Source organism: Mus musculus, chromosome X (assembly GCF_000001635.26).
Source record: "Mus musculus strain C57BL/6J chromosome X, GRCm38.p6 C57BL/6J".
Classification (NCBI taxonomy): domain Eukaryota; kingdom Metazoa; phylum Chordata; class Mammalia; order Rodentia; family Muridae; genus Mus; species Mus musculus.
The window spans coordinates 25064752-25086119 of NC_000086.7; the positions used below are offsets into that span (position 1 = coordinate 25064752).

At 40.6% G+C, this 21368-nt stretch overlaps 1 long non-coding RNA gene across 1 annotated transcript; it reads left to right on the forward strand.

Moving 5' to 3' along the window:
* Nucleotides 1–3735: 3735 nt before the first annotated feature.
* Nucleotides 3736–19916, forward strand: Gm42218. Its single transcript, XR_880810.3, has 3 exons — nucleotides 3736–3915; nucleotides 18150–18260; nucleotides 18556–19916. It is a non-coding gene; the product is annotated as a predicted gene, 42218 (long non-coding RNA).
* The last annotated feature ends 1452 nt before the right edge of the window (nucleotides 19917–21368 follow it).

A 21368-nucleotide genomic window follows, 5' to 3' on the forward strand; every position in this document is an offset into this window, starting at 1 on the left:
GTCTGGCTAGAAGATCCCTTCCCAATAAGCAGACAGGACATGTTGGCACTATCAAAAATGAATGGGTGAGAGGTACACCCCTAAAAATGCAAATAAGTTGTGAGGTCTGGTGTGGGAAGTAAGGCTGTCCTCCTATCCCTACAATAGGAAAATTAGAAGGAGTAGTGGGTCATCCAAACTCCATCAGAACCTAGTAAGTGTCTTCAGGGTCCAAGAGAAAGGAGATGGGCTGCCCACAAACTACAATGTGTATTCTTTAGTTGAGGTTTTTGTCACAGGGAGCTCTGGGGGTACTAGTTAGTTCATATTGTTGTTCCTACTATGGGTCTGCAAATCCCTTCAGCTCCTTGAATACATTGTCTAGCTCCTTCATTGGGGAACCCGTGCTCTGTCCAATGAATGGCTTTGAGCATCCACTTCTGTATTTGTCAGGCACTGGCAGAGTTTCTCAGGAGACAGCTATATTAGGCTCCTGCCAGCAAGCTCTTGTTGGAATCCACAGTAGTGTCTGTGTTTGGTAGTTGTTTGTGGGATGTATTTCTTAGAGCCGCAGTCTCTGGATGGTCATTCCTTCAGTGCTTCTCAACAATTTGTCTCTGTAACTCCTTCCATGGGTATTTTGTTCCTCCTTCTAAGTGTACACACTTTGGTCTTCCATCTTCTTTAGTTTCATGTGTTTTGTGAATTGTATCTCAGGTATTCCAAGCTTCTGGGCTAATATCCATTTATCAGTGAGTGTGTATCATTTGTGTTCTTTTGTGATTGGGTTATCTCACTCAGGATGATATCTTCCAGATCCATTATTTGCCTAAGTATTTCATAGGTTTATTTCTTCATAGCTGCATAGTACTCCATTGTGTAAATTACCACATTTTCTGTATCCATTCCTCTGTTGAGGAACATCATGTGAGGATGTGGAGAAAGAGGCACATTCCTCCATTGCTGGGTAGATTGCAAGCTGGTACAACAACTCTGGAAATCAGCTTGGCAAATCCTCAGAAAATTTGACATAGTACTACCATAGGATCAAGCAATACCTCTCCTGGGCATATACCCAGAAGATGCTCCAACATATAATAAGGACATATGCTCCATTATGTTCAAAGAAGCCTTATTTATAATAGCCAGAAACTGGAATGTCTGTCTTTGCTTCTGGCAAATACATGGCTGTTCAGGATCCCAGTGTAGCTCTGAGCCTTACTTAGTGAACTTTTAAGCACACAAAATTTGATCTGTGGTATGGGGTGACATACCTTTGTTGTCAAGATCAATTGCTCAGAAGTGGAACGACAGAATCCGAAAAGCAAAGTCAGTTCATTTCGAGAATGTCCCAGAACTATGGACTTTGATGGACCAGGTCTTTGTTTTCATTTTGGCAGGTGGTGCTGTCTATATGCTGACTTTTATGAACTAAATGGTGCTTCCACCGTGGAGCCAATCATGCTGAGGTCTGGGGGCCTAAGATTTAGGGACCTGTTACATTTGCACTGGTCTTAGTGAATGAGACAAATAATAGGCTCAACCTGTTTTAAAAAGATGTGGTTGATCCTAAGGACCATTCCTTTTACTATATATATACTTGATTGCCTATAAGAACAGAGACTAGTACTATTTTTCTAATTAATGTCTTTGTTTCTTTTTCTCGTTTGAGTTATTGTTTGTTTGTTTGTTTTTACTCCTGGTGACTTAGTACAGAAAGAATATGTTCTTTCAAAGCCATATGTAGTCCCCCTTATCTTGTGAGAAGTAAGTCTAAGACTCTCCACTTTTGTGCCATTTCTAGAAGGGAATCTAAGTATAGTTTCAATAGATCTAGGTCCTGATCAACATGTCTACCTAGTTTGTAATGCATCAGAAGAGGCATATTGAGTCAAACCATTGTTACATTTCCACCAATTGGTCTCAGTAATATGGCTGTTGTCCAGAAGATTCAAGCCATAAGGCAGAATAATAGGCATCAGAGTAAGGAGAAGTGCCTAAGTTAAAGGTTTTGGATATTAGACAAGTCTCATCCCATTATAAGTCCTCTAATGTTAATTTGGGCTACCACAGTCACAATGAGTTTTGTAGGTTAGTGGACTGACATACTAGTTAATTAGGGAAGGGCTTGGTATCTAAGCATAGCCAGCATTCTTGGCACATTTCTGGTGGATAGTGATCAATTTCATTCCTCAGATCCCATCCTGTGGAACAGAATCTTGTTTCCCCAGGTTTTTCTTGTTATCCAAATGCAAGATTTTTTTTTTTTTACCAAAAATTTTAGATGTTTTCATTTTATGACCATTGAATTATATTTTTCTATGGTGTATTTTTTTGGGGGAAGGGACTTCCTATATATTCATCTGTGTTTTTTTAGGAAGCCTCTATTTTACAACCCGAATTTTTGAAATGGATTCTCTGTTTCTGGGGGCAGCTACAGGGCTTGTATAGAACTGTAAACTCTGTATTCCAATCTCAAAAAATAAATTCCAACATCATTCCTTTTTCTCGTGCAACTAGACATATAAAGTAGATATCAATGACAAAAGTCAAGATAAATATGGGTTTCTGGTCTGTAGTCATGCTAGCTAATACCTTCCCTGTATTTGTCTTCCTTAGTTTCCAAGTCCAGTCCTGAGAGCCATGGGTTTGGATGATTACCCTATCCTCATACCAATAGGGCAAATCATAAGAATAGAAGACCAGGGAGTGGAAGAATCTTGGGACTGATGAAATGGATCCATACTCCAAGATATATTCCATTTGGCAGGAACATCCATGGCTTCAAATTTCTTGATCTGGAAAGGGTGGATCCACGACGTAGTGTCAGCAGTTACCTTCATAATCATAGATGTGGAGAAAATCACCATGTAGCATCCCTTCCAAGCAGGTTCCAGCTGTTTTCAGTGCCCCTATGGCTACCTGTTTGACCCATACTTTATCTCCAGATTTGAACAAGCAGAAACTGGTGATGGCTTTAGATGTAGACTGAATCTCTCAAATATCCTGATAAATACTCTTTATGGGGAACTAGAGATCTTGTAGTAGCTTGATAATGAACATTAGAGAGATCTATCAACTGCTGGCCTCTGAGCTTGGGAAGCAGTGGGGGAAATCTTTCAAATGTAAATTCATAGGGACTAATTTATTATCTATATGGGGTACAGAAGCCCAAAGCAAAGGAAGGTCTATTTAACATTTGCTGGACTCTAATGAGAGCTTTGCTAAAGTTTCTCTTAATGTCCTCTTTTATTTTAACCTGCCCAAATTCTGAGGATTATATGCATAATAATGTTTTCAATATGTGTGCAAATCTTTTGTTAATTGTTAAGTTATGGCTATGAATGCTGGGTCACTGTCAGACGCCATTGCTAGAAGATAATCAGGAGACCAGTTCCTGGAGGAACTTTTAAGCTACTATCTGAGCAGGTTTAGTCCAGATGAATGCTTCAACCCACCTGGAAAAGGTGTAACCTCCCCCCCACAGCCTGAAAACAGGCTGAGCAGGCTTGACTTGTCACTAGGAGATCACCTGGAGTGGAGCCTGCCACCCTATTATTCAACCACTGCTGCTGCTGCTACCTGCTGCCTAGCTGTTCCATTGCCTACATGTGGACACATGCAGCTGGACTCCAAGGATGATTCAGTGGGAGTGGGCCCCCCTCTTTATAAGCACGTGTTCCCCTATATTAAAATTGAACCTTGATCAGACTATTGTCTTGGTTCCATCCTTTCTCTCATAGCCTAGATTCCCTCTTTTCTTCCAGATTCCAAGATGCCTTCCAGGCTCGAACCCGGACATGTGAGCCACTGGCCAGCCTCAACAATTTGGCGAACCAATGCAGGACCTGAGAAAGGCAGAGGACATTTGGAAGAAACACTGCTGATTTGTAGCTCCATGCAAGAAGAAAAGAATTAAAATTTGTACCACAGAAGGTTGGTATGGGATAAGATGGATCAGTGCTATACCAGCACGCTGGATTCACTTAGGTTTAGCAGTGAGCTACCGGGAACTAGGAACTCAACAGGCAGGCCTTTGGCTGCAGCTTCTAGAAGCTGTTTTTTTAGGAGAGAGAAATATTAGGTTTTAATAAAAGGGATTTAATAATCAGGCAGATGGCCGCAGTTGGAAACTGCATTAGGCAGAAAGAAAGTGGATTTTGAAACTCTCCCAGGGACAGAGAGAAAATTGGGGAATCCCCCTCTTGTGTGTGTGCCAGCTGGTGTCTTCATTCTAAGTGTCTGTCTTATGTTTCCGGAATTGAACATGTGCTTGTTGTATTGGTTTGTTGTCTGTGTTTTGTTTCGTGCCTCTGAAACATGGTGCAGTCTGAGTTTAGATCTGCCTGAGTTTGTTTTCTCTGGTGTTTATAGACAATGGGATTTTATGAAATGTGCGCTTGATATTTGCAGCTGTCCCTTCAGGCTGTGGTCAGCAGATGTGCTAGGAAGACTGTCACCTCACCAGGGGACACCCTGGGAAGTGGGAGAGCAAGAGTCACCTGGTGGTCTCCAGAGATTGGTCAAGATGGACCAAGTTTTGTTTATGAAAAGGAAGCTTACCCTTCTAATTCTTTTGCCTGCTCATTGAGGACAAGTAGGGGTTCCACATGTCTGGAGCTGTTGGTTTCTGCTTTGTGTGTTTTGTGCATGTGTTTAGAGCTATGTGAAAATTTAGAAAAGTGCTGGTATAGCTTCTTCTTCTTCTTCTTCTTCTTCTTCTTCTTCTTCTTCTTCTTCTTCTTCTTCTTCTTCTTCTTCTTCTTCTTCTTTTTAACTAGTAATATGCTCAGTGTGTCTTCACAATCAGCTCATAAATTATTGGTTAAGATTAAATAATTGTTATATTGGTAACAGAAGTTTAGCCTTAATTTGGCAACTCAGGAATCTTTTCAAACATGTGGTGGAGCAGGCCAAAAAACTGGGCCTCCTAAGATACTTTTAACTGAGATAATATTTAATGTGATTGTTATCCTAGAAAGTAAGATTAAGATAAAATTTAAAGCAATGTCTCTTTTATGAAGCGTTAAAACTTACATTGTCATGCATTCATAGATATAAATTGGCAGCCAAATTTTGCAATGTAGTAGTGAAGTTTTAATGTTGATTCTTAAAGTGATAAATTGTTTTGAAATTGGGTTTTGCTTTCCCAAAGTTATAGATATAATCTAATGTTGCAAAAGAAACTTAGTAATTCTAATATCATCCTCATGGCAAGAGGAACTAAGCTCAGAGCAGCTTTTGCTTGGTTTGTGTGACTTTCCTTTGTCTTGCAAACAGTGCCTAGGGAAGCTCTGGAGATTTGCCTCCAGGGGAAATTCCCTTTAGCTAAAAGAGCATCTTTGCAGATCTAGCCAGATGCTGTTTTAATAAAGTTCAAATCCATAGTTTATAAAGGATCAATCAGACTGTAAAATTTATAAAGGCATTATAATCTGGCTTGCCTACATTTTATATAGTTATTATAGATATAAAAGTGTGTTTCTTTTTTCTCTCTCTCCTTTGCATCTTAATGATTGTAAAGGTTTTGCTTCAAGTAAGTTTAAAATAACTGGAATATTTTGCCTCTAGATATGGATAAATATTGATCTACATTATGTACGAAATTTTTATCATTTCTGCTTCTATACAACAAGCCAAGAGTTTGAATCTTCCAGTGTACATTGTTTTCTAAGTAGAAATATTTTATTAGCTAATGCCTCTCAAGGGAAGTTTACTTTAAATCCTTGCTCTCACACAAGGAGCTTTTAAGTTTTGGGGAGTAGCTGTTGCTCCTGAAAAGATTCAGAGGCGATATCTTTTTATTACTTAGGGTTTTAGTTTACTACAGAAGGCTTTGCAGAAAATAAAGAAAGCTTTTATAATTGTTATTAATTATTTTTATTAGGTATTGTCCTCATTTATATTTCTAATGCTATCCCAAAAGTTCCCCATACCCTCCCCCCCACTCCCCTACCCACCCACTCCCACTTTTTGGCCCTGGCATTCCCCTGTACTGAGGCATATAAAATTTGCAAGTCCAATGGGCCTCTCCTTCCAGTGATGGCCGACTAGGCCATCTTTTTATATATATGCATCTAGAGTCAAGCGCTTCGGGGTACTGGATAGTTCACCTATATATATAATGTTGTTCCACCTATAGGGTTGCAGATCCCTTTAGATCCTTGGGTATTTTCTCTAGCTCCTCCATTGGGGGCGCTGTGATCCATCCAATAGCTGACTGTGAGCATCCACTTATGTGTTTGCAAGACTCCGGCATAGTCTCAAAAGCGATAGCTATATCAGGGTCCTTTCAGCAAAATCTTGCTAGTGTATGCAATGGTGTCAGCCTTTGGAGGCTGATTATGGGATGGATCCCTGGATATGGGAGTCTCTAGATGGTCCATCCTTTTCTCTCAGATCCAAACTTTGTCTATGTAACTCCTTCCATGGGTATTTTGTTCCCAACTCTAAGAAGGGGCAAAGTGTCCACACTTTGGTCTTCCTTCTCCTTGAGTTTCATGAGTTTTGCAAATTGTAACTTATATCTTGGGTATTCTAAGTTTCTGGGCGAATATCCACTTATCAGAAGTACATATCACTTGAGTTCTTTTGTGATTGGGTTGCCTCACTCGGGATAATGCCCTCCAGGTCCAACCATTTGCCAAGGAATTTCATAAATTCATTCTTTTTAACAGCTGAGTAGCACTCCATTGTGTAAATGTACCACATTATTTGTATCCATTCCTCTGTTGTGGGGCATCTGGGTTCTTTCCAGCTTCTGGCTATTATAAATAAGGCTGCTATGAACATAGTGGAACATGTTTCTTTCTTACTAGTTGGTACATCTTCTGGATATATGCCCAGTAGAGGTATTGCGGGATCCTTCAGTAGTACCATGTCCAATTTTCTGAGAAACAGCCAGACTGATTTCCAGAGTGGTTGTATAAGCTTGCAGTCTCAATTGTTATTAATAATAATCAATGTTAATCAAATATTAGCTGTGCCAACAACAATTCTTTGGCAAGAGAAAACATTATTGTAAAGTCATTTTCTCATCCTCCCAGCCAATTGTTGGCCCACGTGGAGCCAGCTAGCTGCTGGCTGCTGTGGGGCGGGACCTTGGGGCACACAGCTTTCCCTGAGCTGTAGTGGTTCGGGAGGTCTCCAGAAAGTGGGAGGCTTTGTAAGGAACTCAAGAGAGGGCTGCCCTTGCCATTGCCCCATAAGCCTCCACCTGTCCCGACCTGGGTAGCCATAATTTTTGCACTAAGACTCAGGGTGGGCTTTCTGGCCTACAACAGATTGGGCTGCCTTCAGCCTCTTCTGCCTGAGAGGAAGGCCAAGGGTGTGCAAGGCCGAGGTGTCGTTCACCTCAAAACACAGTTTCTACATCCTATTAAAACTACTTTGGTACTAATAAAGGATTGTAAGATATACTTGTGTATTTTAGAAAACCTATAACAAAATTTGTGTCTTAAAAACCTGACTAAGTGTCTGTTCTGTGTTCAAAACAGCAATTAATTTAGTTATTACAAAATATTAATCTATTGCATACCATCATTTTAAATAAGATTGACAATCAATATCCCAAAGATAAGTTAAGAATTGTTTTTATGCATGCTTCTGTAGCTTCTATAAATCCATGCGTGCATACATCCCAATTATTGTGTTTAAAAACAACCCCTGTATGGGAAGTAAGTAGATGTAAATTAGATCACATGCTTATTCTTCCCACTGTTTTAGCACAGATAATTACGTTGTGTGCTGTAGATGGTGTTTTAAAATGCTGAACAATCAAACCTTCATTTGTATATTAATAGTAAATATTATGTCAGAGCTCACAATTGCTTAAGATTTTTCGTCCTTCAGATGCTATTAATCTCAAATTTGCAATTGCTTATGCATATACAACTCATAGAAAAAATGCTGTCCTTTTAAGAAGGCTGGTTTTAGACATTTAATAAATTTTTCTCGATTGCCTAGATAACTTAAAGCAATGCCATGTTGGATTTATATCTCAGGCAGTCTATAGGTCCTACATATTCTTTATATATTCAAAACAATTATGGTTTAATATAATATTTTAGTATTCTTGAAAATTGTGCCTATAAAATTCTTTCCTCAGTGTCCTCAGTTACTACTTGTTTCCACATAAGGGTGTGAATTCTTGAGGAATTAGACTTAATAAATTGCTGCAAATAAATGCTCTTATTCCTAAGTTAATAAATAAATTATGCACATGTAACTATTAATAACTTTTCAAGCCTTCTAGTTACAACCACTCATTTTTTTATTTCTACTTCATTCTTTTTTTTAATTAGGTATTTTCCTCATTTTCATTTCCCAATGCTATCCCAAAATTCCCCCATACCCACCCCCCCCCCACTGCTCTACCCACCAACTCCCCCTTTTTGGCCCTGGCGTTCCGCTGTACTGGGCATATAAAGTTTGCAAGTCCAATGGGCCTCTCTTTCCAGTAATGGCCAACTAGGCCATCTTTTGATACATAGGCAGCTAGGGACAAGAGCTCCGGGGTACTGGTTAGTTCATATTGTTGTTCCACATATAGGGTTGCAGTTCCCTTTAGCTCCTTGGGTACTTTCTCTAGCTCCTCCATTGGAGGCCCTGTGATCCATCCAATAGCTGACTGTGAGCATCAACTTCTGTGTTTGCTAGGCCATGGCATTGTCTCACAAGAGACAGCTATATCTGGGTCCTTTAGGCAAAATCTTGCTAGTGTATGCAATGGTGTCAGCATTTGGAAGCTGATTATGGGATGGATCCCTGGATATGGCAATCACAAGGTGGTCCATCCTTTCATCACAGCCCCTAATTTTGTCTCTGTAACTCCTTCCATGGGTGTTTTGTTCCCAATTCTAAGACGGGGCAAAGTGTCCACGCTTTGGTCTTTGTTCTTCTTGCGATTCATGCGTTTAGCAAATTGTATCTTATATCTTGGGTATCCTGAGTTTCTGGGCTAATATCCACTTATCAGTGAGTACATGTTCTGTGAGTTCCTTTGTGATTGGTTACCTCACTCAGGATGATGCCCTCCAGGTCCAACCATTTGCCTAGGAATTTCAAAAATTCATTCATTTTAATAGCTGAGTAGTACTCCATTGTGTAAATGTACAACATTTTCTGTATTCATTCCTCTGTTGAGGGTCATCTGGGTTCTTTCCAGCTTCTGGCTATTATAAATAAGGCTGCTATGAACATAGTGGAGCATGTGTCCTTCTTACCAGTTGGGACATCTTCTGGATATATGCCCAGGAGAGGTATTGCAGGATCCTACGGTAGTACTATGTCCAATTGTCTGAGGAATCACATTTCCAGAGTGGTTATACAAGCTTGCAATCCCACCAACAATGGAGGAGTGTTCCTCTTTCTCCACATCCTCGCCAGCATCTGATGTAACCTGAATTTTTCATCTTAGCCATTCTGATTGGTGTGATGTGGAATCTCAGGGTTGTTTTGATTTGCATTTCCCTGTTGATTAAGGATGATGAACATTTTTTTTTCAGGTGCTTCTCTGCCATTTGTATTTCTCAGGTGAGAATTCTTTTTTCAGTTCTGAGCCCCATTTTTAATGGGGTTATTTGATTTTATGGAGTCTAACTTCTTGAATTCATAAATATATTAGATATTAATCCCCTATCTGATTTGGGATAGGTAAAGATCCTTTCCCAATCTGTTGGTGGACTTTTTGTCTTATTGACGGTGTCTTTTGCCTTGCAGAAGCTCTGCAATTTTATGAGGTACCATTTATCGATTCTCACTCTTACAGCACAAGCCATTGTTGTTCTATTCAGGAATTTTTCTGCTGTACCCATATTTTTGAGGCTTTTCCCTACATTCTCCTCTATAAGTTTCAGTGTCTCTGGATTTATGTGGAGTTCCTTAATCCACTTAGATTTGTCCTTAGTGCAAGGAGATAGGAATTGATCAGTTCGCATTCTTCTACATGATAACAGCCAGTTGTGCCAGCACCATTTGTTGAAAATGCTGTCTTTTATCCACTGGATGGTTTTAGCTCTCTTGTCAAAGATCATGTGACCATAGGTGTGTAGGTTCATCTCTGGGTCTTCAATTCTGTTCCATTGCTCTACTTGTCTGTCACTATACCAGTACCATGCAGTTTTTATCACAGTTGCTCTGTAGTACAGCTTTAGGTCGGGCATGGTGATTCCAACACAGGTTCTTTTACCCTTGAGAAGAGTTTTTGCTATCCTAGGTTTTTTGTTATTCCAGATGAATCTGCCGATTGCCCTTTCTAATTCGTTGAAGAATTAAGTTGGAATTTTGATGGGGATTGCATTGAATCTGTAGATTGCTTTTGGCAAGAAAGCCATTTTTACTATATTGATCCTGCCAATCCATGAACATGGGAGATCTTTCTATCTTCTGAGATCTTCTTTAATTTCTTTCTTCAGAGACATGAAGTTCTTATCATATAGATCTTTCACTTCCTTAGTTCGCGTCACACCAAGGTATTTTACATTATTTGTGACTATTTAGAAGGGTGTTGTTTCCCTAATTTCTTTATCAGCCTGTCTATCCTTTGTGTACAGAAATGCCATTGTCTTGTTTGAGTTAATTTTATATCCAGCTACTTTACTGAAGCTGTTTATCAGGCTTAGGAGTTCTCTGGTAAAATTTTTAGGGTCACTTATATATACTATCATATCATCTGCAAAAAGTGATATTTTGACTTCTTCTTTTCCAATTTTTATCCCCGTGATCTCTCTTTGTTGTCTAATTGCTCTGGCTAGGACTTCAAGTACAATGTTGAATAGGTAGGGAGAGAGTGGTCAGCCTTGTCTAGTCCCTGATTTCAGTGGAATTGCTTCCAGCTTCTCACCATTAACTTTGATGTTGATTACTGGTTTGCTGTAGATTGCTTTTATCATGTTTAGGTATTGGCATTGAATTCCTGATCTTTCCAACAATTTTATCATGAATGGGTGTTGGATTTTGTCAAATGCTTTCTCAGCATCTAAGGAGATGATCATGTGGTTTTTGTCTTTGAGATTGTTTATATAATGGATTACCTTGATGGATTTCCGTATATTGAACCAATCCTGCATCCCTGGGATGAAACCTACTTGGTCAGGATGGATGATTGTTTTGATGTGTTCTTGGATTCAGTTACCAAAAACTTAATTGAGTATTTTGCATTAATATTCATAAGGGAAATTGGTCTGAGGTTCTCTATCTTTGTTGTGTCTCTTTGCTGTTTAGGTATCAGAATAATTGTGGCTTCATAGAATGGGTTGGGTAGAGTACCTTCTGTTTATATTTTGTGGAATAGTTTGTGAAGAACTGGAATTAGATCTTCTTTGAAGGTCTGATAGAACTCTGCATTAAACCCATCTGGTCCTGGGTTTTTTTTTTTTTTTTTTTGGTTCAGGGACTATTAATGACTGCTTCTATTTCTTTGGGGGATATAGGGCTGTTTAGATCATTTAACCGGATCTTGATTCAACTTTGGTGCCTAGTGTCTATCTAGAAACTTCTCCATTTCATCCAGGTTCTCCAGTTTTGTTGAGTATAGCCTTTTGTAGAAGGATCTGATGGAGTTTTGGATTTCTTCAGGATCTGTTGTTGTGTCTCACTTTTCATTTCTGATTTTGTTAATTTGAATGCTTTCTCTGTGCCCTCTAGTGAGTCTGGCTAAGGGTTTGTCTATCTTGTTGATTTTCTCAAAGAACCAGCTCCACATTTGGTTGATTCTTTGAATAGTTCTTCTTGTTTCCACTTTGTTGATTTCGCCCCTGAGTTTGATTATTTCCTGTCATGTACTCCTCTTGGGTGAATTTGCTTCATTTTGTTCTAGAGCTTTTAGATGTGTTGTCAAGCTGTTAATGTGTGCTCTCTCCAGTTTCTTTTTGGAGACACTCGGAGCTATGAGATTTCCTCTTAGGAATGCTTTCATTGTGTCCCATAAGTTTGGGTATGTTGTGGCTTCATTTACATTAAACTCCAAAAAGTCCTTAATTTCTTTCTTTATTCCTTCCTTGACCAAGGTATCATTGAGAAGAGTGTTGTTCAGTTTCCATGTGAATGTTGGCTTTCTATTATTTATTTTGTTATTGAAGATCAGCCTTAGACCATGGTGGTCTGATAGGACGCATGGGACAATTTCAATATTTTTGTATATGTTGAGGTTTGTTTTGTGACCAATTATGTGGTCAATTTTAGAGAAGGTACCATGAGGTGCTGAGAAGAAGGTATATCCTTTTGTTTTAGGATAAAATGTTCTGTAGATATCTGTTAAGTCCATTTGTTTCATCACTTCTGTTAGTTTCACTGTGTCCCTGTTTAGTTTTTGTTTCCATGATCTGTCCATTGGTGAAAGTGGTGTGTTGAAGTCTCCCACTATTATTGTGTGAGGTGCAATGTGTGCTTTGAGCTTTACTAACGTTTCTTTAATGAATGTAGCTGCCCTTGTATTTGGAGCATAGATATTCATAATTGAGAGTTCTTCTTGGAGGATTTTACCGTTGATGTGTATGAAGTGCCCCTCCTTGTCTTTTTTGATGACTTTGGGTTGGAAGTCAATCTTATCAGATATTAGGATGCCTACTCCAGCTTGTTTCTTCATACCATTTGCTTGGAAATTGTTTTCCAGCCTTTAATTCTGAGGTAGTGTCTATCTTTTTCTCTGAGATGAGTTTCCTGTAAGCAGCAAAATGTTGGGTCATGTTTTTGTAGCCAGTTTGTTAGTCTATGTCTTTTTATTGGGGTGTTGAGACTATTGATATTAAGGAAAAGTAATTGTTGCTTCCTGTTATTTTTGTTGTTAAAGTTGGCATTCTGTTCTTGTGGCTGTCTTCTTTTAGTTTTGTTGATGGATTATCTTCTTGGTTTTTTTAGGGCGTGGTTCCCGTCCTTGTATTGGTTTTTTTCTTTTTTTCTGATATTATCCTTTGAAGGGCTGGATTCGTGGAGAGATAATGGGTGAATTTATTTTTGTCGTGGAATACTTTGGTTTCTCCATCTATGATAATTAAGAGTTTGGCTGGGTATAGTAGCCTGGGCTGGAATTTGTGTTCTCTTAGTGTCTGTATAACATCTTTCCAAGCTCTTCTGGCTTTCATAGCCTCTGATGAAAAATCTGGTGTAATTCTGATAGGCTTGCCTTTATATGTTACTTGACCTTTTTCCCTTACTGCTTTTAGTATTCTATCTTTATTTAGTGCATTTGATGTTCTGATTATTATGTGTCAGGAGGAATTTCTTTTCTGGTCCAGTCTATTTGGAGTTCTGTAGGCTTCTTGTATGTTCATGGGCATCTCTTTCTTTAGATTTGGGAAGTTTTCTTCAATAATTTTGTTGAAGATGTTTGCTGGTTCTTTGAGTTGAAATTCTTCATTCTCATCCACTCCTATTATGCATAGGTTTGGTCTTCTCATTGTGTCCTGGATTTCCTGGATGTTTTGAGTTAGGATCTTTTTGCATTTTCCATTTTCTTTGATTGTTGTGCCGATGTTCTCTATGGAATCTTCTGCACCTGAGATTCTCTCTTCCATCTCTTGTATTCTGTTGCTGATGCTGGCATCTATGGTTCCAGATTTCTTTCCTAGGGTTTCTATCTCCAGTGTTGCCTCACTTTGGGTTTTCTTCATTGTGTCTACTTCCCTTTTTAGGTCTAGTATGGTTTTGTTCATTTCCATCATCAGTTTGGAAGTGTTTTCCTGATTTTCTATAAAGACTTCTACCTGTTTGGTTGTGTTTTCCTGTTTTTCTTTAAGGACTTGTAACTCTTTAGGAGTGTTCTCCTGTATTTCTTTAAGTGAATTATTAAATTCCTTCTTTATGTCCTCTACCATCATCATGAGATATGTTTTTAAATCCAGGTCTACCTTTTCAGTTGTGTTAGGATCCTCTGGACTGGGCAAAGTGGGCGTTCTGGGTTCTGATGATGGTGAGTGGTCCTAGTTTCTGTTAGTAGGATTCTTACTTTTTCCTTTCGCCATCTGGCAATCTCTGGATTTAGTTGTTATAGTTGTCTTTTTTTAGAGATTATTACTCTGTTGATTTTGTTACCCTCTATCAGCAGACGTGGGTGACTAGCTCTCTCCTCTGAGTTTCAGTGGTCAGAGCAGTCTCTGCAGGCAAGCTCTCCTCTTTCAGGGAAGGTGCACAGTTATCTGGTGTTTGGACCTTCTCCTGGCTGAAGATGAAGGCCCAAAACAGGATTTTTCCCAGGAGCTCTGTTGCTTTGGCCAGGAAGGTGGCCGATTGTCTGGAGCCGAAGTTTGTGCCACCTCAGAAGCTCTCTGGCTCTTGCCTGTTCCAGAAATGGCTGGCCTCTGTATTCCACACCCTTACCAGTGCAGCCTGCCCTCCGCGGAGTCCCGGAGCCAAGGAGGCTCCCGCCGCGGGGGCCTGTGGCAGAAAACTCTCAGGCCGGGCGGACCCCTGTGCTCTCACTAGGAAGGTGGCCGGTTGTCTGGAGCTGTAGATGGTACCACCTCAGAAGCTCTCTGGCTCTCGCCTGTCCCAGAAACGGCTGGCCTCTGTATTCCACACCCTCACCCGTGCAGCCTGCCCTCCGCGGAGTCCCGGAGCCAAGGAGGCTCCGGCCGCCAGGGCCTATGGAAGAAACTTCTCGGGTCGGGCGGACCCCTGTGCTCTCACCAGGAAGGTGGCCCCTCCTGTATTTCTTTAAGTGAGTTATTAAAGTCTTTCTCGATGTCCTCTACCATCATCATGAGATATGCTTTTAAATCCGGGTCTAGCTTTTCGGGTGTGTTGGGTTGCCCTGGACTTGGCAAAGTGGGAGTGCTGGGTTCTGATGATGGTGAGTGGTCTTGGTTTCTGTTAGTAAGATTCTTACTTTTACCTTTCGCCATCTGGTAATACCTGGAGTTAGTTGTTATAGTTGTCTCTGTTTAGAGATTGTTCCTCTGGTGATTCTGTTACCCTCTATCAGCAGACCTGGGAGACTAGATCTCTCCTCTGAGTTTCAGTGGTCAGAGCGCTGTCTGCAGGCAAGCTCACCTCTTACAGGGAAGGTGCACACTTATCTGGTGTTTGGACCTTCTCCTGGCCGAAGATGAAGGGCCAAAATAGAACCTTTTCCAGAAGCTGTGTTGCTTTCACCTGTCCCAGAAGCTGTTAATTTCAGTAGTCCACACTCTCATCTGTGCAGACTACTTTCTGTGAAGTCCCGGAACCAAAATGGCTCCCGCGGATCCTGAGGCTAGGGCCTCTCCGTCCGGGCAGACACCTGACCTCTGGCCGGGAAGGTGGCCGGATGTCTGAAGCCCGAATATGGCGCTGCCTCAAAAGCTCTGTCACTCTTGCCTGTCCCAGAAGCTGTTAGCTTCTGTAGTCCACACTCTCACCTGTGCAGGCTGCTTTCTGCTGAGTCCGGGAACCAAGGTGGCTCCCGCCGCTCCTGAGTCAAAATCCTAGCCTCCCAGGCTGGGCAGACCCCTGTCATCTGGCCGGGAAGATGGCCAGATGTCTGGAGCCCGAAAACGGCGCTGCCTCAGAAGCTCTGTGGCTCTCGCCTGTCCCAGAAGCTGTTAGCTTCTGAGGTCCACACTCTGGTCTGTGCAGACAACTTTCTGTGGAGTCCTGGACATCAACCACTCACTCTTTAAGAGAAACAATTCAAAGTGCTATTAATCACTGCCCATGTTACGTGAATACTGACTATAACAGTCAAGTATTTGAGATGTTTTGTCAACAAGTTATTAATTCTAAAGGACAAGATATTGTGGAACTTTAAAACTTTAACTTTAAGAATGAAGACCAAAGTGTGGACACTTTGCCCATTCCTAGAAATGGGAACAAAACACCCATGGAAGGAGTTACAGAGACAAAATTTGGAGCTGTGACGAAAGGATGGACCATCTAGTGATTGCCATATCCAGGGATCCATCCCATAATCAGCTTCCAAACGCTGACACCATTGCATACACTAGCAAGATTTTGCTGTAAGGACCCAGATATAGCTGTCTCTTGTGAGACTATGCCAGGGCCTAGCAAACACAGAAGTGGATGATCACAGTCAGCTATTGGATGGGTCACACGGCCCCCAATGGAGGAGCTAGAGAAAGTACCCAAGGAACTAAAGGGAACTGCAAACCTATATGTGGAACAACAATATGAACTAACGAGTACCCCGGAGCTCTTGACTCTAGCTGCATATGTATCAAAAGATGGTCTAGTTGGCCATCACTGGAAATAGAGGCCCTTTGGACTTGCAAACTTTATATGCCCCAGTACAGAGGAACACCAGGGCCAAAAAGGGGGAGTGGGTGGGTAGGGGAATGGGGGGTGGGGTGGGTATGGGTGACTTTTGGGATAACATTGTAAATGTAAACGAGGAAAATACCTAATTAAAAAAAAGTTTACGATAAAAACAAAACAAAAAAAACAAAAAAAAAAAACAAAAAAACAAAAAAAAACAAACAAACAAAAAAAACTTTAACTTCTTAAAAGACAAAGAAGGGGGAAATTATATCCCTGTGCATATTATTTAGTGTATTTCTGTGCACATTATTTAAATCATACTTTTATTTTAGAATTTTGAAATTTGGATGTCAAAGAACTTAATGCTTTATAGTATCTTAAAAGGATCTACTTATTGGCATATGGTTTGATCCTAAACAGCTACCTTATTAGGGAAAGGAAAAACATAGGTTCTCTCCATGGAACACTGCAGAAGCATGATGGCTAATTCGTTTGACAAGCTGGCAGGTGAGTTGGCTCAGTGCCCTGACTGAACTGACAAGGAAGCTAAATTGGGTACATGTTTTCGACCCATCCTTGCTTTCCATTTTTCCAGTTTGGACTAGTGAAGCTCTCTTGCTTCAAGCTTTTAAAACTTTATGGCAAAATGAACATCAGAGACTGTATATTCTGACTAGAAATATTAGTCATATAATAGTCATAATGATTTTTCTCTTTTCTTAAAGGTGACCAGTTATTCTAACACAGTCTTGGACTGGTCTTGTAATAAGTCCAATATTAGAGATTCCTATTGAAGATAGCTAAAAATCTTGATTATCTAGCAAAGTTGATTCAGAGCACAGCCTCCACTTCCAGAGAATCTCTGGCCTTTTTACTAATTCTAAAAGCCAGCTCCCACACACCTGGAGGCCAGAGCCTGATCTTGATTGTTGCTAATTTGCAACTGAATAAAGTACCTGTGCTTCCACAAAGAAACTGTGTACTGTTGCCTTTCACTGTCTGGATTTTGTTTTTCAAGCAGGTCAATCAACACCCTTCAGCCTGACTGTACCAGGTGTGCATCCCTGCCCCCAAGAGTGTGCAGATGGCAGCTACTAATTTTCATTCTAAAAGCATTCCAGTACATATTATGGCTTTTGGTCTGATTCATCAGGCCATAGAGACAATAAAGATGAGGAGGATGACCTCTAGCTCCCAATATAGCCTAAGAGTCACAAATTTTGTTGTGACAATTGGCATAATTCTTGTAGAGGCATTGCTGAACCCATACATGTGAGCTGTTGGCCGGCCTCAACAAAAAGGTACCTGCAAACCTAGCAAGTAAAGTTTTCCATCCCCTGGCAGGCTGAAGCTTGCTGAAGTCAGTTTCCCTAAAGTTGCTGAGGTGTTTATTTCATATTTCGAACCCTTCCTAGGTAAGGGCTCCCTGTTTTAGATTAATTTGAATACAAACCTGGCATAATCTTGAACCAGGATGTCCAGTTTAAGTGAAATGTACTTTAATCTGAGTAACTCAGAAAGTTGCATGGACCCCAGATGCCTGGTGAAGATCAATTACCAACAATCTTGCCAGTTGTTTGTGTGAGAATGATCTTTGCCTCTGATGTCCTCCATCAACCTGTGGATGTGAGCTGTATATTTTTTCTTTACAATGGAGTCTCAGGCGGCACCAGGTTGGGTTATGTCATCAGAATATAATATAAATAGATGTTAGGGGTGTTTGTTGGGGAGCCAGGTCAGCAACCTGGCAGTGGAGGACCACAGTTCATAGGAAAAGTCAAATAGCTTCTAGAAAGTTCAATAAATTCTCTTTGTTTTTAATATCCTGTCTTGTAGTGGTAAGATGCCGCCTTTATCGTTCATACATACATGCAGTGGACAGAGTAGTAAAAATCATAGCAAAGTCCATCTATATGGTAATGGTGTTTCCATTTTCCTATCTGAGAGCTTGACTCAGATTAATAATTTTTTGTTCTCAGGGCCGAGATACCTGGCTTATGACTACGTCATTAACAATAAAGTACCTGCTGTACAGCTGCCAAGCTTGTCATGAGTGCGCAAACATTTGGAATTCAGACCACAAGAATGCTGTAAGTTTAAAGATGCTTGTCCCCCAGTCTTCCCAGGAGAACCCTGTGCTGGTAGATGAGAGAGTTGGTTGTAGCTGAGAGATTAGGTTATAAGGGAAGATGAACAAATGCCAAAAGGGTGAATTCCAACAACCTCAGCTGGGCCCCTGGGAGAGTAGACAGCTTCAATCTACCAGAATATAGCTCTGGGGTGGATTCAGGGCAAAGCACAGGCAGCTCTATTCACATTTTCAAGCTGGAGCCAGGAGATAAGAATATTTGCCAATACCTTTGATTCTTTTTTCCATTAACTAAGGTCTGAGTCTTCAGGCACCCAGTCATCAGGGTCCAGGTTGATGCCGCAGCATGTCTTCCAACCCGCCTACCACCAGAGGGCAGCAGCGTACATTCACAACAATTGTTGAGAAGTCAGGAAGCCCAGGAATCTTATGTGTGGATGAGGACATAGCAAAAGGAGAAGCATTCCATACCACCTGCCTTCATGCCTGCCACGCCCTGGGTTTGGGCCCCCATCTGAACCATCTCCTGCACATAGCCATGCAATCATAATAAGGAATCTCGAGATCTGTGACAATCTCTCTCTTCTCCCCAGCCCACAGCTCCATCACACCCTACTCTAATCACTAAGGATCACTCAAAATACTTCACTGTCTTCTGTTTTTCCAAAGTCCCTAAGTCACTTTAAGACTTTCTATGTCCTCTGTAAACAGTCACATACTCATGTCTGGGGCTAGGTACACATGTGGAGATAGAGTGTAAGAGACAAGAATGAAGGAGAGAAAAGTGAGGAAGGAAAAATAAAGAGCTATTTATGTAGTAGGTCTGTGTGCCCCAAACACCATGGGATGATCCAAGGATATCCAGCATTAGGTGTGACTTCTTCAAAATAGTTTTGAGTAAGCAGCTTAGCCCAGAGAAGACCTAAGGATCCAAAGCATTGCTGCATATTACTACTGTGTGCAAAGAAGCCAGGAAGCTATCCCAGGAAATTTCATCACATCCCTCAATGGCAGATGCATTCTACTGAGAAGAGAGCAACGGGTTCACTTGGCAAATATTGCTGTCACATGATGTCGATGTATATGCATCTCCTATGACTTTAACTCCTCTGGAGCACTGCCTGCCTCAGGAGCCAGCACTTGTCCAAGCTGCCACAGGTCAACCTGGTTCTTGGTTCTCCTAATGACTCCTTAGTCTGAGGGAACTTACATTCCCATACTTCTGAGACCCAAATAACCCATTTCCCAAATCCAGGCAGGAAAACCACACGGAAATATTTGGGGCATCTATGAGAAAATTCTCCTTCAGGTCAAAATCACTCTGTGAAGGCCAAGCTACCTTTACCTCAAGTCTACACCAATGGTAATGAATTTTTAATAAAAATTTCTCAGGAGAAATTTCTTTTACTATGACTGGCCTTTTTGCTTAATCTCAAAACCAGAGTTAATAATATACTCTGAGGTCACTTCAGACGTAGAACAATGCCAACTGTATGCATTTCCTTTGTATAACCTCTCTTTAAGGGACTAATGGAACAACCAACCTTACTTGCCTTGAGTTTTAAGTAACCAATCATTATAATCTGATGTAAGGCATAGCTGTTATTTTAAAATATGTTTTTCAATGCTTCTGACCCAGAGTGTAATGAATGTGTATCTATGTAAGTGTTACAATGATCACATTTGGAAAATGGTAAATAGGATCAAAGCTGTTTTTTAAAAATGAATACCCACCACAAATATTGAATAAAATATATAAATAGTGCATAAAAATGGTATTTGTAATGTTTTTTATCCAGATCAGTTGAAGTCAGTTATTTATTCACTTGAAAAACACTATGAAACATTTCTTTAGGTATCACTAATTTTTCCCCATATGGTGCTTTTTGTGTGGCTCAATGGGGGTAGAGACAGAGAAAGAGAGAGAGGGGAGAGGGAGAGAGAGGGAGAGAGGGAGAGAGACGGAGAGAAAGAGAACGAGAGGGAGCAAGCGAGCGAGCGAGCGAGAGAGAGAGAGAGAGAGAGAGAGAGAAATTGATTCTGTTATTCAAGCTGGTAAAGACACAGATTCATGCAACAGAGAGAAACAGTGGAAGATATTGGAGGGAGAGAAATAATAAATTCAAATCTTAGATCATTCTTCGTTAAATTCACCAAGGAAATGCATTTATATTTATTTTCCATAATTGCCACAGACACTCTGGGCCCCTTTGTCTGCTTGGAACAGGTCTCTAGTTGTGGGTGGGCAAAGCGTAGGATGAATTCACAAACAGACACACACAGGAGAGGTTGTGTGAAATCTGAATGTATTTTTCAAATCAAGCATCAGACTTTTTATGCAGAAGACAATAAGGAAGTTGGGTGACATATTCGTAAGTTACAAATGAGGTGACCAGAATCTTACATAAAACAGAGTAATGCAAACACAAGAGGTCTAAAGGGAACCACCTGGGATAGAATTCATTGATAACAACTAGGATCAACAAGGGCTCCATCTAAGATTCACAAATCTTAGATGCCAGGGTCAAGGACTTTGCGCCCTTGCCATAGTTCCTATTTTAGTCTATTGTATAGTCCATCTTCCACTTACGCCATTGTAAATATGTGTGTGTATAGGTGTAACTTCGCTATAGTTCTAAGTATCTATTCTGGTTACTCTTTTGGTCTGAAACTTCCTTCTTCCTCAGTGATGGTAAATTCCTGTGTAAGGGAGTGACCTAGCCTTTATTCAAAGTGATAGTATAGTACCAGAGGCTATTCTGATTAGCAACATTCTTACTGAATTTCAAGCCCATGGCCTTGCTCAAGGATGTTCTAGGACTGTTGGAACACTGGCAGAAGGCTTTAGCTATGTCAGAATTCAAACATAAAAGGCACTTATAATAGGAAAATACTGAAAGAGAGCACGTGGATCCATACACTAGACTAACTCGGGAATGGAAAATTAATGTATGGGTTAGAGGGAATGCCAGACTCCAGGAGGAGAGCTTCCTTGAAGCTCTTTGCCTCATGAGTGACTTTCAAGCCTCTCAGCTTAAGTTGACTCGACCAGAGCGCATGGCACATAATTTAACACTGATGGTTTTTGGGTGCTCTAAAATCATTTCTA